The sequence below is a fragment of the Pholcus phalangioides genome, unplaced genomic scaffold, assembly GCF_987345545.1.
Source record: "Pholcus phalangioides strain wild (caught in Gottingen) unplaced genomic scaffold, Ppha-v1.0 ptg000009l_1, whole genome shotgun sequence".
Lineage (NCBI taxonomy): Eukaryota > Metazoa > Arthropoda > Arachnida > Araneae > Pholcidae > Pholcus > Pholcus phalangioides.
Window position 1 is genome coordinate 52,976,417 of NW_028301602.1, and position 11,872 is coordinate 52,988,288.

Consider the following 11,872-nt stretch of genomic DNA (forward strand, 5'->3'; position numbering starts at 1 on the left):
ATTTGAGATTGCTTAAAAAAATAATGGTATGTATAACACACACACAAACATTATAAATAAATATTGAGATTTTCTTCCATGATGGAGTCAGCTCGTCTTTAGTGGCCACATTTTATCATAGATGTGTTTTTACCCTACTTTTGCTCCCAAATACTTGTTTCATCTGAAAAATTAAAAACATAGTTTTCATGAAAAAAAATTTCCCTAAAGAATGAAGCAAATTATACTCATGTGTTGTGATTTCAAATACAGTGAAATCATACTGCATAATACGAATAGAGCACATGTAATCAGCAATCACGTTGTACTAGTTATGTAATGATAGATTACTTAAATATTATAAATTTCACTCAATCATTGCCCAATGCTGGCATGAACTGCATATAAATAAGGTTCCAAAAAGTAATTTCATGAATTTTTGAATTGGTGTTTTGAGCACGAAAGGCATGATCACACACTAAAATCTCAATAAAATGATATTCTGCAAATCAAGAAAAAATATCATTGTAGAGGGATTGCTGTTGTATTAAGATTAGAGATGTAAAATTCTTGAGAATATTGTAACGAAGGACTCTGGAAGGACTACTATTGTAAATAACTTGAGAATATTCTTATTATTCTTAATAAGAATATTCTCCAGTTATTTATAATATAATTATACATAATATCCTAGAGAACATTCTTTGGAAAGACTACTTTTATAAATTACTGGGGAATATTCTTATCAAAAATAATAATTATTCTCAAGTTATTTCTCATATTAATATTCTCATCTCTAATCGAGTGGCAGCAGTTTAACATTATACTATAGGAATTTCCAAACAAGACTTTCAAAATATTGATGTAGAGGGATTTATTTTTATATCAAGTATCATTGTAGTGAGGTTTAACTGTAAATAATAAACGAATGAACTGATATTTATATGCAAAATACTGATGCACAAATAGAATGAAATTAGCTGATAATTATATGAATTTTGATAATGAGAGTGCATCACAGAAAATATTTTTTGTTGTGCACGTGTTTTCATTTGTGCAAATACTGTGGATTCTGCTTATAAAGGGTTTTTTTTTTTTAAAAATTACCATGAAAAATATAAGCGGGGAAAATGCTTTAAACAGGAAATCTTAATAAAAATTAATTCGAGGAGTAAGCAGGAAAATATTATACATGGGAATGTTATAAGCGAGATCGACTGAATATGAGGAAAATGTCATGTTGACACACAGCAGCAAAATATCAGCAAAGTATCAAATAAATATATTCCTGCCAAGAGGTAAAAGCTAAAAAAAGGTAATATATTTTGCTTGGCATTAATATAAATATTTTCATGTTAGAGACGAAACATTTCATACACAAATCTATATTTTAGAGTGTTGGTGAATATTGCATTGTTTAGGAATTAAAATGCACTACTGTAATGATCGCTTTTGCCTAGTACATTTTGCGAGTTCTTAATGTACGAGGCTCCTCAAGAGAAAAAGGGGCCCCACAAAAATGAGATCTGGCTGAAATTTTCTAGAATTTACCAGGTAGGACCACAGAAAAATTTCTTGTCTCGTTCCCCCCCCCCCCCCATGCTCTTAAGATGGTCCTGGTTAAGGAAAAAAGAATTTTGTATACAAGTAATACAAAAAAAAAAAATTTCGTATACACTGTATACAAGTGACTATTCCTGCAATTCAAAAGAGATATTCATGACTTCTTTTCAGACCAATGATACATTATTTTCAGAGAGGAAAAAACTTCAAAAGCGTGACACTATACCCTGCCATTTTAACCTTTAGGTCAGGACCGTAAATAAGCTGGGGCAACCGGAGCACTTCCCAAGGGCCGAGAGAATGGGGGCCCTCACAAAAATGTACACTTTATTTTACATAATAATACTTGCAGGGGGCCCCCACTCAAGAAAAGTCTGCATCGAGAGAGCCCACTACCAGTGCTGTCTTAACGGATGGACCTACCCGGGCATGGCCCGGGGTTCTTCGAGAGAAGAGGGGCCTCACAAAAATGAGATTTGGTTTAAATTTTCTGTAATTTACCTGGTAGGTCCTCAGAAAAGCCACTTGGCCCGGAGGCCCATGGTGTTCTTAAGACAGCGCTGCCCACTACGAACCTGTTTCAGGTACCATATAGACAAATTTTTCATTAATATCAATACATGTATATTACAATACAGTATATTACTCATACAATTCTATCATTATTTGATAATGATCATTTTGTTAGCGAATGAAGTTCAGATATGAAGGAAATCATAGAAAAGTATCATTACTCACCTTCTTTCGTCACTTGTTGATGGCTTCAAGTAGTAGTTGAAAGCTTTCATTGATCGGGGATAATTACTTAACATATATTTAATACCTAAACGCGGTCACTCATCACCTTATAATTAATAAATTATTCTAAATTCCCTATTTCATTCCGCCTCATCGTAAAAACAATTCAGCGTGACCACCAGTACTATGTCGATGTTTGTGTTTGCAGCGACGATAATGTTCACTGCGCATGCGCTGAAACTCGATCCACCCTGCTGGATCGCCGATATCGGAGGTTCAGTTTCAGGCTTGAAAAGCTGGTCCGTGGATCTCGATTCAGGGGTGGTGAATACCAATTTTGAGGTGAAACGCGGTTTAGAACCTGGATCGCGTTCTGAACCTGGACGGTGAATACGGCCGTTACAGTGACACTGTTGTTTTCCATATCATTCTTGAGCGCATACATCAAAATACCTTATGCCAAAATTTCATTCAGTTTCTGTGAATGGTATGATAGTTAGGGGCCCATATGTCGGGATAGTTTATTTTATAATCATCCTGTATATATATATATAGCTTTCAATATTAAAATATTTCATTTATACGAAGCACAATTACAACTATTTGGCATTTTCATTTTGACTCGAACTCCATTTAGACATCATTTCCATCTATCAAATCCACGAGGTTTTTGCAGATTGTGAAAAATGCGTCGCTGAATTGGTTTTGCATGCGTATTATCAACACTAAAAACCACAAATTTTAGGTTGACAGATACAAAGATACGCATTGAGCCGGTTATGGACATTTTAAAGTGAAGACTTGCGTGAGAATTTATTGCACTTTTCTGAGAAATCAGCAGATGCAGTGAGTCTCAAATAAACGGATTTAAATTGCTTTAAATGTGGTCATACGAAATTTTAGAATTTTTTTTTTCTAATGTCCACAACATTGTTCTTACAGGATAGGAAAATTGCATTGAAATTATTTGGGATGTTGCAGGCCAGCAGCAGGCTTACGTAGTAGGGCAGTTAATAGGAAGCATTACAGTATAGATGAAAATTTTTTTAAAGATGTGGTGTCAATCTTAGTCCTACTAAGTCCCAATACATTATCTGCTTGGATTGCATATAGAAACCAATCAGCAAACCAAATGACGTTAAGATCGTCGTAAATATGTTTAAAATCACGTTTTTCCTGTTAAATTGAAATGACTGGCATATGAACACTTGTGATTTTGAAACAACAGCAAATTTATGCAATTACAGTTTCTTGAGTTATACAGCAATGTAGTTTTAAAAAATCTAATTTCGCGGGTATTTTTCCTCATGTATGATTTGGTCTCTTGCAGTTCGTTATAACTGAATTCGACTTTATTTCTTTTCAGTGGAGGCAATGGGTGTTGGCACACCCCTCCCCAAAAATGCATAAAAAAAAATACCCCAGAGCAATCATTCTTTATTCGATTTTTATTAATATATTCCCCATCAGACCACTCAGGTTTAGAGGTGTCGCGAGTTCGATACCCGGTTCGTCCTTGTCAGAAAACTTTCCTGACACAGGGGTACAAAAAAAAATGGTGACTTGACCGCAGCAAAAAATTGCTACCACACGGAGTCCCCCATTGAGGGAGTATCGCACCAACCTCTCGATGAGTATAAGAATTATTATTCTTATTATTAATAAGAATTATTAATTATAATGTTACGTACGGCATACCGTAAGTGTGATGCGCATACGTTGTCATATGCTTTCTGTGTGTACGTTCGCCCGACTCTGGAGTTCTGTTCTCAAGTATGGAGCCCTTACAAAATCAAGGACATACAGCTCCTCGAAAAGCCACAGAGGTCGTTTACTAAACGAATACCTGGCATGAGCGGTCTATCTTATTGCCAGAGACTTAAATTTCTGGGTTTACACTCACTGGAATGGCGTAGAATTGCTGCAGATCTGAAGATGTGCTAAAAACTAGTCCACCAAATTGTTTATCTACCATCCAGAGAGCCTTTCTTTGAGATCATAGACAGGCAAGTTAACCTACGTAGGCATCGCTTCCAAATAAGAATACCAATGGCTAGAAGGGATTGTTTTTTCCAAGGATATAGATGCCGTGTGGCAAGAATATGGAACAGCCTTCCATCAGAACTTGTATGTGCCTCCTACGCAAGATTTGTTTCCACTATTGGGGATTTCGACCTGGCTCCGTATGCGAAGTGCTTCCCGTACTGACTATTATTATTTTTTTCTTCCAGTATAAGTGCATTTCATGCCTTCTGGGGTTATTGTAAATAAATAAATAAATAAAGCATCATGAAGAAACAAGCCTGCCGTTCAGAATCGGCAATAAATTGTAAGTCCCAGTCTAATTAGCCCTCGTGTGCAGAAAATGACCGTGGTGCGACAAAAATGATCAATGATCAGACCACTCAGTGCCGGTTGAAGATAGCTTTGTACTAAACTAGATGGCTATCCGTCTGTAATTGTATGCAAAATACGGGTTTTTTTTACACACAAGCTTTTATTTTTCACCCATCTACTACTTGGATTGCATTTACTACCAGCACTCAAAAAAATGTCAATGAATGGTCAACAAATCTTTGTCTGCTTTCTTTATGGCAGCCCTCTTATAATTTGTTGGAGTAACTGTAAAAGTTACTCCATTTTGCTTAAACCTTTTCTATAGATTGTTTCAGGGCCTACTGTCACCCCCAAGTCGTAAACCCACCGAGATTACATGAACCACTTTTTTTAATTTCCTTCCTCGTGTTGATGTTACTTGAATAGCGGAAAAACTGCGAAAAATATATTCTATGCATTTTTTGTTTGAAATTAAATTTTTTTTAGTCAGAGTGACTAAAAAAATTTAATTCCACAAACTTCTTCGTGGCTCCCCTTTTGCCAGATTTTCATCAGTGGCCCCCCTGTGGTCATATGGCCCCCGGTTGAGAACCACTGCGCTAGACGACTAGATAAGGATTATTCTAGTGGCTATAGCCCTGAGGGGACACAAAATGCTGGTGTCCTTGACGTCTCAGTAGCCATGACCATCACAATGTCTTTTCTTCCTTCCTAGGAGAACGACTGCCATGAGAGCCGAGGGAGGGGGCCTTGTACAATGTTCTTTTCTTCGTTTCTGGGTTTTTTTTCCCGTTTATACATGTGTATAGTTAAAAAAAATTTCAATGAGATCTAAGGTACGTAGTTCAAGATATCCGTCCATACGAGTACAAATTGATATGATTGATATTAAAGAGTCCTGTCTATTTTTCCTATGGGATATATCTGAAAGAAAAAAAATCATAAAGTTCTTTCCAGGAGGCCCCAGGGCTGGAGCCCTGTCAGCCCCCCCCCCATGTGGGGGCCATGGCTGTATATATTGTGAATTTGATTTAATATTTGTACAATTTGTGATAAGGCTGTGCACCTGTATGGGTTTTGTATATGTGGTATATACAAAATGAATGTGTCTAGTTATATGTATGTTTTAGTTATTTTACAATTTTTTACATGTTTGGTATTTTCCATATATGTTGATGTATCAGAATTTTTTTTTTCTACCCTAAAAAACTAACACATTAACCTTGTATATTTCTTTTTTCTACTTGTCCTAAAACCCTAGGTTGGGACAAAAGGACGTGAAACAAGTCAAAGTCAAGTCAATAAACTGGTAATGTAACTTAAGAGTACACTATGGACTTTATGATACACATATATGAAATGCAAATGTGAATAAAGAAGGTGTAAGTCAAGGCTTGACAAATCGAAAAAAATTTTAAGCACCAGCCAAATTTCTTAGGAGCCAAGGATGATATTAATCTTAAGAAAAAGTTCTAAATATTTTTTTTTTTTACTTTCTATCATTTTTTTATGTTAAAAGACAGCTGTTAGAAATCAGAAAATAGACTCGAATTTAGCTATCACAAAGAAAATTTTAAGTGTCAATACAGATTTTATAGTCATCATATGGACTTGGCACTAGAGATTTGTCAAGCCCTATGTTAGGCCCCTTTCACACGGAGTGGATGCGGGGCTGCATACCCTTTCACACAAGCACTAAAAATGTGGGTGTTTCACCCGCATCTTTGTTTGAAATTCATGCATAAAAACTATTTTTTCGAAATTTTTGTAATTATTTTTCTCCTTCACCCCTGATTCAGTGCCTAGAGGAATTTTTCGGTGGTTTCATCTGGAGCCCCATAGAATATGGGTATAAAGATGCCTTCATTCCGATTCTCACAAGTAGTCGATGGGAGAAAATGTTAAAATATTTTCAAAAAATTTTGAAAAAAAAATCTGTCTTTTCGGAAAAATATGATAGAAAAATTCCAAAAACACATCCAACGTTCGAAAAACCCAATCCAAAACATTCGATGTTCCAGAAAAAAAAAAAAAATCCAGGAGATATCAAAGAATTTGCAAGTAGAAAAAAGAGGGAGGGGTGGAGACTTTCAAAATGTCTGTACACTTAGAAATATTCACTTCACAATTCTGTATTAGGCCGGGATTAAACTATAAAAGTTTGATACAAGTTCGTTTATAAAACTTGAAAAATGCAACCAATAGGTGGATCAGTTAAGTTTGCTCGAATGTAACAGATGTGTTTATTGGTTACATTTTTCAAGTTTTATAAAATAATTTTTAATCAAAGTTTAATAGGATAATACCAGCCTTAGGCTGGGATTACACTATAAAAGTTTTGTAAAAGCTCTACGATAAAACGTGAAAAATTCAACCCATAAGATCACTGGTTGCATTTGCTTAAATGCAACTGATGCACCTATTGGTTGAGTTTTTAAATTTTTATAAAAGATCTTTTATAAAACTTTATAGTGTGATCCCGGCCTTAAGCCCAGATTACACTACGAAAATTTTATAATTCTTTTAAAAATGCAACCAATAAGCTAATCAGTTGCATTTGTAATTTTGTTGCAGTTGTAAATTTGCTCGAATGCAATCGATAAACTTATTGGTTGCTTTTTTCAAGTTTTATAAAATAACTTTCATAAACCTTTTATAGTGAAATCCCATCCTTAGATTAGTCACTTCTGAAATATAAAATTTCTTTTTTCAGTTTATAGACTGAATATTGAGTAAAATGTACTTGTAGGTATCGGGGGAACCACCAAAAATATTCAAGTGCTTTGGGCCTTCAAACGTCTTAATCCGGCCCTGAGTGAACAATAAGTGAGTGATAACATTGTTTAATAAAAGTATGTTTTTTTAAGTTAAAAAAAAAAAATAAATATTTAAAATATTTATATTTTTATAAATAATTTTTAATATGTAAAAAGAAAAAAATTAAAATTTTTAAATTAAATTTAAAAGTTATTAAAGTATGTAGTCAATTAAATATTCGTAATGAACAGAATGTCTTATAATTTTGGTCCCGTCAGTGGCCGTTGTTGGCAGGTTTTATTGTATAAAATTGTAAAGTACAGACAAAAGGCAGTTAAAGTTGCTATATCTCAATCTCAGAAGGAAACAAAGGGATAGATGTATGTGGGTACATCATATTTGATGAACAGGGACCTTCATATGGTGTTTTTAAGAGAATTTATGGCAAATAATTAAAAAAAATTCAGTGCAAAATAAGCTTTAAAAAGTAGCCAAAGATGCGGACGAATTCGCTCTGCATCGTGTGAATAGCGCCGAATAAACCTATTGTCAAAACTTCTATGTGCGGATGCAGAGCCCGCACTTAGGTTTTGACACCTACGGACGACGTCCGGACCCGCATGAACATTTCCTAGGTGCGGAGATATTTCGGCTCGTCTGAAAGGCTCAGTATATCCCAATTGTTAAAACTTCTTCCGGACTAGCATCCACTCCGTGTGAAAGGCCTCTTAGTAACAGTTTTTCCCTTCAACTAAATGAAGAAAAGACTCGCGGGCAAGTATTGCGAATATGAGAGGGGTAAAAAAAAATAGACTATTGTAAAAGACTCTCTGGTTACGAATTGGACGCCATGTTTAAAGTTTTTTAGATGCTCTTGTGTTGCGTATGATCGAAACACCCATGAACATTGTGGATTCCTACCAGGAATCATTCTGCATTCCTTCATCAAATAATTGGTGTGCTGAAAAAAAAGCAATTTTGTAGTAACACTTATGGAAGTTAAACACTGTGTCATATATGGATTGCCCTTGTATTGCACATAATCCAAAACCCCACGAACACTATGAATATATTCTTACCAGAAATAATTGCTTGATCTGAATAATTTTAATTTCTTTTTTTTCAGATGAATTGCTGTTGGGTCACACAGTTTGAAGCAAAGAACTACTTTCAAATTTCCTGATCTGTTATTAAAGATATTTCTGTAATTCAAAATTTACTGGCTAAATGCTCTAAAGTAGGATGGTATTTGATTATATAATGTAGAAACGTGTGGTATTACGAATATGATATTTGTGAAGTCTTGCTTTCATAAGTGATGTACATTGATTATGTGTGTGCATATTTTTTTATTGAATAAATTTATTCACTCATTGAGCACATCAATTGAAATTATTGAACCTGTTTAGCATTTAAAGAAAATTGAAATGATAATCAAACATTCTTCTAAAATTTTTATGAATTTTGTAATAAATTTTACAATATTCCAAGTCAGTAGTGTCCATTTATGAAATCCTTTTCTTCTGGGTTTTTAATGTTTCTGAAGTTATTTCCTTTATATAATCTAAATTATTTCTGTAAATAGTTTTTTTTTTGATGCCGACTTTAAAATTAAGGATCGGGGAGAATGAAATTCCTCCCTTTTTTCCCACCTTAAATATTTCCATATGTATCATTTTTGCTAAAATAGAAAAAAATTAAGTTCAAAAGTAAACATGAATATTACAGCTATAAATTATTAGTGTTTAACTGACATTTCACATCATATTCGCTCACGAACTGTAACGAATTCCACTCGTGACTACTAATAATTTTATGAAACCATTAGTAACCATGTATTTTTCTTTTCTATTTCCCACAGTAAATTCGATAATTGAAATTGATCATTTCTCCCTAAAATTTAATTTTTCATACTCATTTGTCTCCATTTCAGCGCGGGGAATTCTGTTAGGTTGCCATGCCAAGTCTCCAACGCAATCATTTTTTTTAAAAATCTGTTTGGCAGTCATTTCCAAAGCGAAGATTATGTGCAGCAACAATGTAGGACCTCAGTGAAGACCAAAATGGTTGACAGTTCCGCTTGTATATGAAGGCGTCTTAGTGAGACCAAGACGCAGAACATGATGTTAACAAGCAATTCACTTTTTCTGCCTGAATTATTTAATTTTTAATAATACTAATCTGGCTCGGAAGGACATGTTGAGTTTTAAAAAACCTGTAAATACTATTTATGGAATATCCGATTTTGACAAAATTCCTTTTTTCCAACCAACATACACACATTTTTACTACACACACACGATCTCGTGTTACTCTTCACAAAGGAGCCCATTTTGAGGGCAGCAGATGTCTAAACAGATAGGCCCTGCCATAAAATTTTTTCAGTTCAGTATGATGTGGGGAAAAGATCATGTCCTTTCTACAGAAAACCAATATGGTTGGTTGGTTAAGAGGACTCCCTACCTGCCGTGGTCTATTACAGTCCACCTCCCTCCGCTAGGAATTATCACATGATCCCGAGAACACTGCTTTGGGTGGGATATTATAGATGTTGAAAGGTCTAAGAACATTTTTTTTGTTCATCCAGTCTAAATAGCTTTTTTGCCCCACCCATATAATGTCTGCGCCAATGTAAGGTGGCTAGGTATTGTTCTTTTCTGTTGCTACTCACCCATCCATCCCTCCGAGGCAAAAAAAAGAATAAATAAAACCTGAGAGAGAAGAAATATTGAATGTCGCAGCTTTTCCAAAGCCTAGATTTAATCATGGAAAAAATCGAAAAAAAGATCTCTGGAGAATCAAAAAAATCAGTGACCTTCACTAAAATTTTGTGACTTTTTTGGGACTTCCATGACCTCTTTCTTATTCCGGGACTTCGTGACTTTCCCGTGTTGGTAGACACCCTGTATTCTATTTGTATATTTAACTTGTCCAAAAATAATTCTGTAGAAAGCAGAATTTTATTTTACAATCATTTTATTTATTATTTGTATAATTTAGTCACTTTAAACATAACATGCAATCAATGTGTGTATTTTCAACGGGAATTTTAAATTGAAAAGCAATATTTGAGGTTTTTGACATGACAGTTTAAACCATCGAAAACTACCATGCATCAAAAACCTGTCAACCCTGTACAGTATGTATGCCTTTCTCACTGCACAAGTCAATGCCTACTTCCTGGAACCACAAATCATGTCAGCGCATATATAACAAGAGTTGCCTGGTGAATTTATACAGGGGCTGTGAATTGCAGCACATTGACCACACAAAATTTATGTAATATGTTAAAATGTACAAAATTTATTTGTTTATTTTCTGTGTACCGTCAATATTTCCATACTGGAAGCGTACAGAATGTTTTTTATGCTGGATTTTTTGGGTGTCAATAATTACATTTCTTGTGTAAAAAAAAAATGAAACCAACAAATATTTATACAAATAAAACAATTCGGGGGGGGGGGGGGATTTTCCATTTCTACCCTCTCACCTATGCTAATAATACAAATTTAAACAATGGGGAGCTTTGGTAAACTTGATATTTTTCTCAATTTTTTACTCCTAAATTTAATAGAATATACAAGATATACAGAAGACTGGATGTTGTGAAGATATTTATTATTTGAGATGTTAATTTTTTAAGGAAGGAAAAAACTCATCTCTGCCTCTACCGGGAGTCGAACCCAGGTCCCTCGATTGCCGGACGAGTGCTCTGCCCGGCAATCGAGGGACCTGGGTTCGACTCCCGGTAGAGGCAGAGATGAGTTTTTTCCTTCCTTAAAAAATTAACATCTCAAATAATAAATATCTTCACAACATCCAGTCTTCTGTATATCTTGTATTAACAAGTGGAGAGCGACATTCATGTCATATTAATAGAATATATTATTGATCTTTCGAGAAGTGATCACACTCAAGTGCCACAGGAAAAGATGTGTAGGGAGAGGAGCGACCAAAATATGAAGAATATTTCTGCAGTTTATATTTAAAAATAGTGATATTCACACAACATTATTATTTCTAAATTGTTGTCTGAGCAATGATTTTTATAATTATGAAATTTTTAAGCATTCTTTAATTTAAAAAACCAAGCTGATAGCGAGTTTCTATTTGATACTCTCTGCTACATCAAACGCCCTCACTATGTGTACTATGTTCCTACCTCGCAGCTATATTCTCGTGTCGCTGCTCTTCCTTCTCATTCGTTGCTTTGCTCACCGCTTCCACTATGTCCTTAGCCTTAGTGTTCAGAGACCCCAAGTTTATAAATATAAAAGGTGGCTACTTTCATTTTGGTAAAAAAAAATGAAAAATTGTTGAACAGTATAAGCTATATGTATCCAGTCCACCCAACCCCATCGTATCACAACAGCATTATCACTCCTGTAAAGCTGTAGGTGTAAATTTCATTTCGATGTGTGAATCACACATTTAGATACATAATGTGAACACTGGAGTACAGTGTATATAGCTATTCTCAATTTAAAATTAAAAACAG

At 34.6% G+C, this 11,872-nt stretch overlaps 2 long non-coding RNA genes across 3 annotated transcripts; one reads left to right on the forward strand and one right to left on the reverse strand.

Annotated features, from left to right (window-relative positions):
- On the reverse strand, positions 1-2,774 carry LOC149083291 (uncharacterized). Its single transcript, XR_016193242.1, has 3 exons — positions 2,281-2,774; positions 2,044-2,117; positions 1-163 (listed from the first exon to the last, which is right to left on the reverse strand). It is a non-coding gene; the product is annotated as an uncharacterized LOC149083291 (long non-coding RNA).
- Positions 2,775-3,822: 1,048 nt separating this feature from the next.
- On the forward strand, positions 3,823-8,760 carry LOC149083292 (uncharacterized). 2 transcript variants are annotated; one of them, XR_016193310.1, is made up of 3 exons: positions 3,823-3,914; positions 5,879-5,926; positions 8,501-8,760. It is a non-coding gene; the product is annotated as an uncharacterized LOC149083292 (long non-coding RNA). The 2 variants fall into 2 exon arrangements; XR_016193309.1 differs by lacking the exon at positions 3,823-3,914 and adding an exon at positions 3,933-4,481.
- Positions 8,761-11,872: the final 3,112 nt, after the last annotated feature.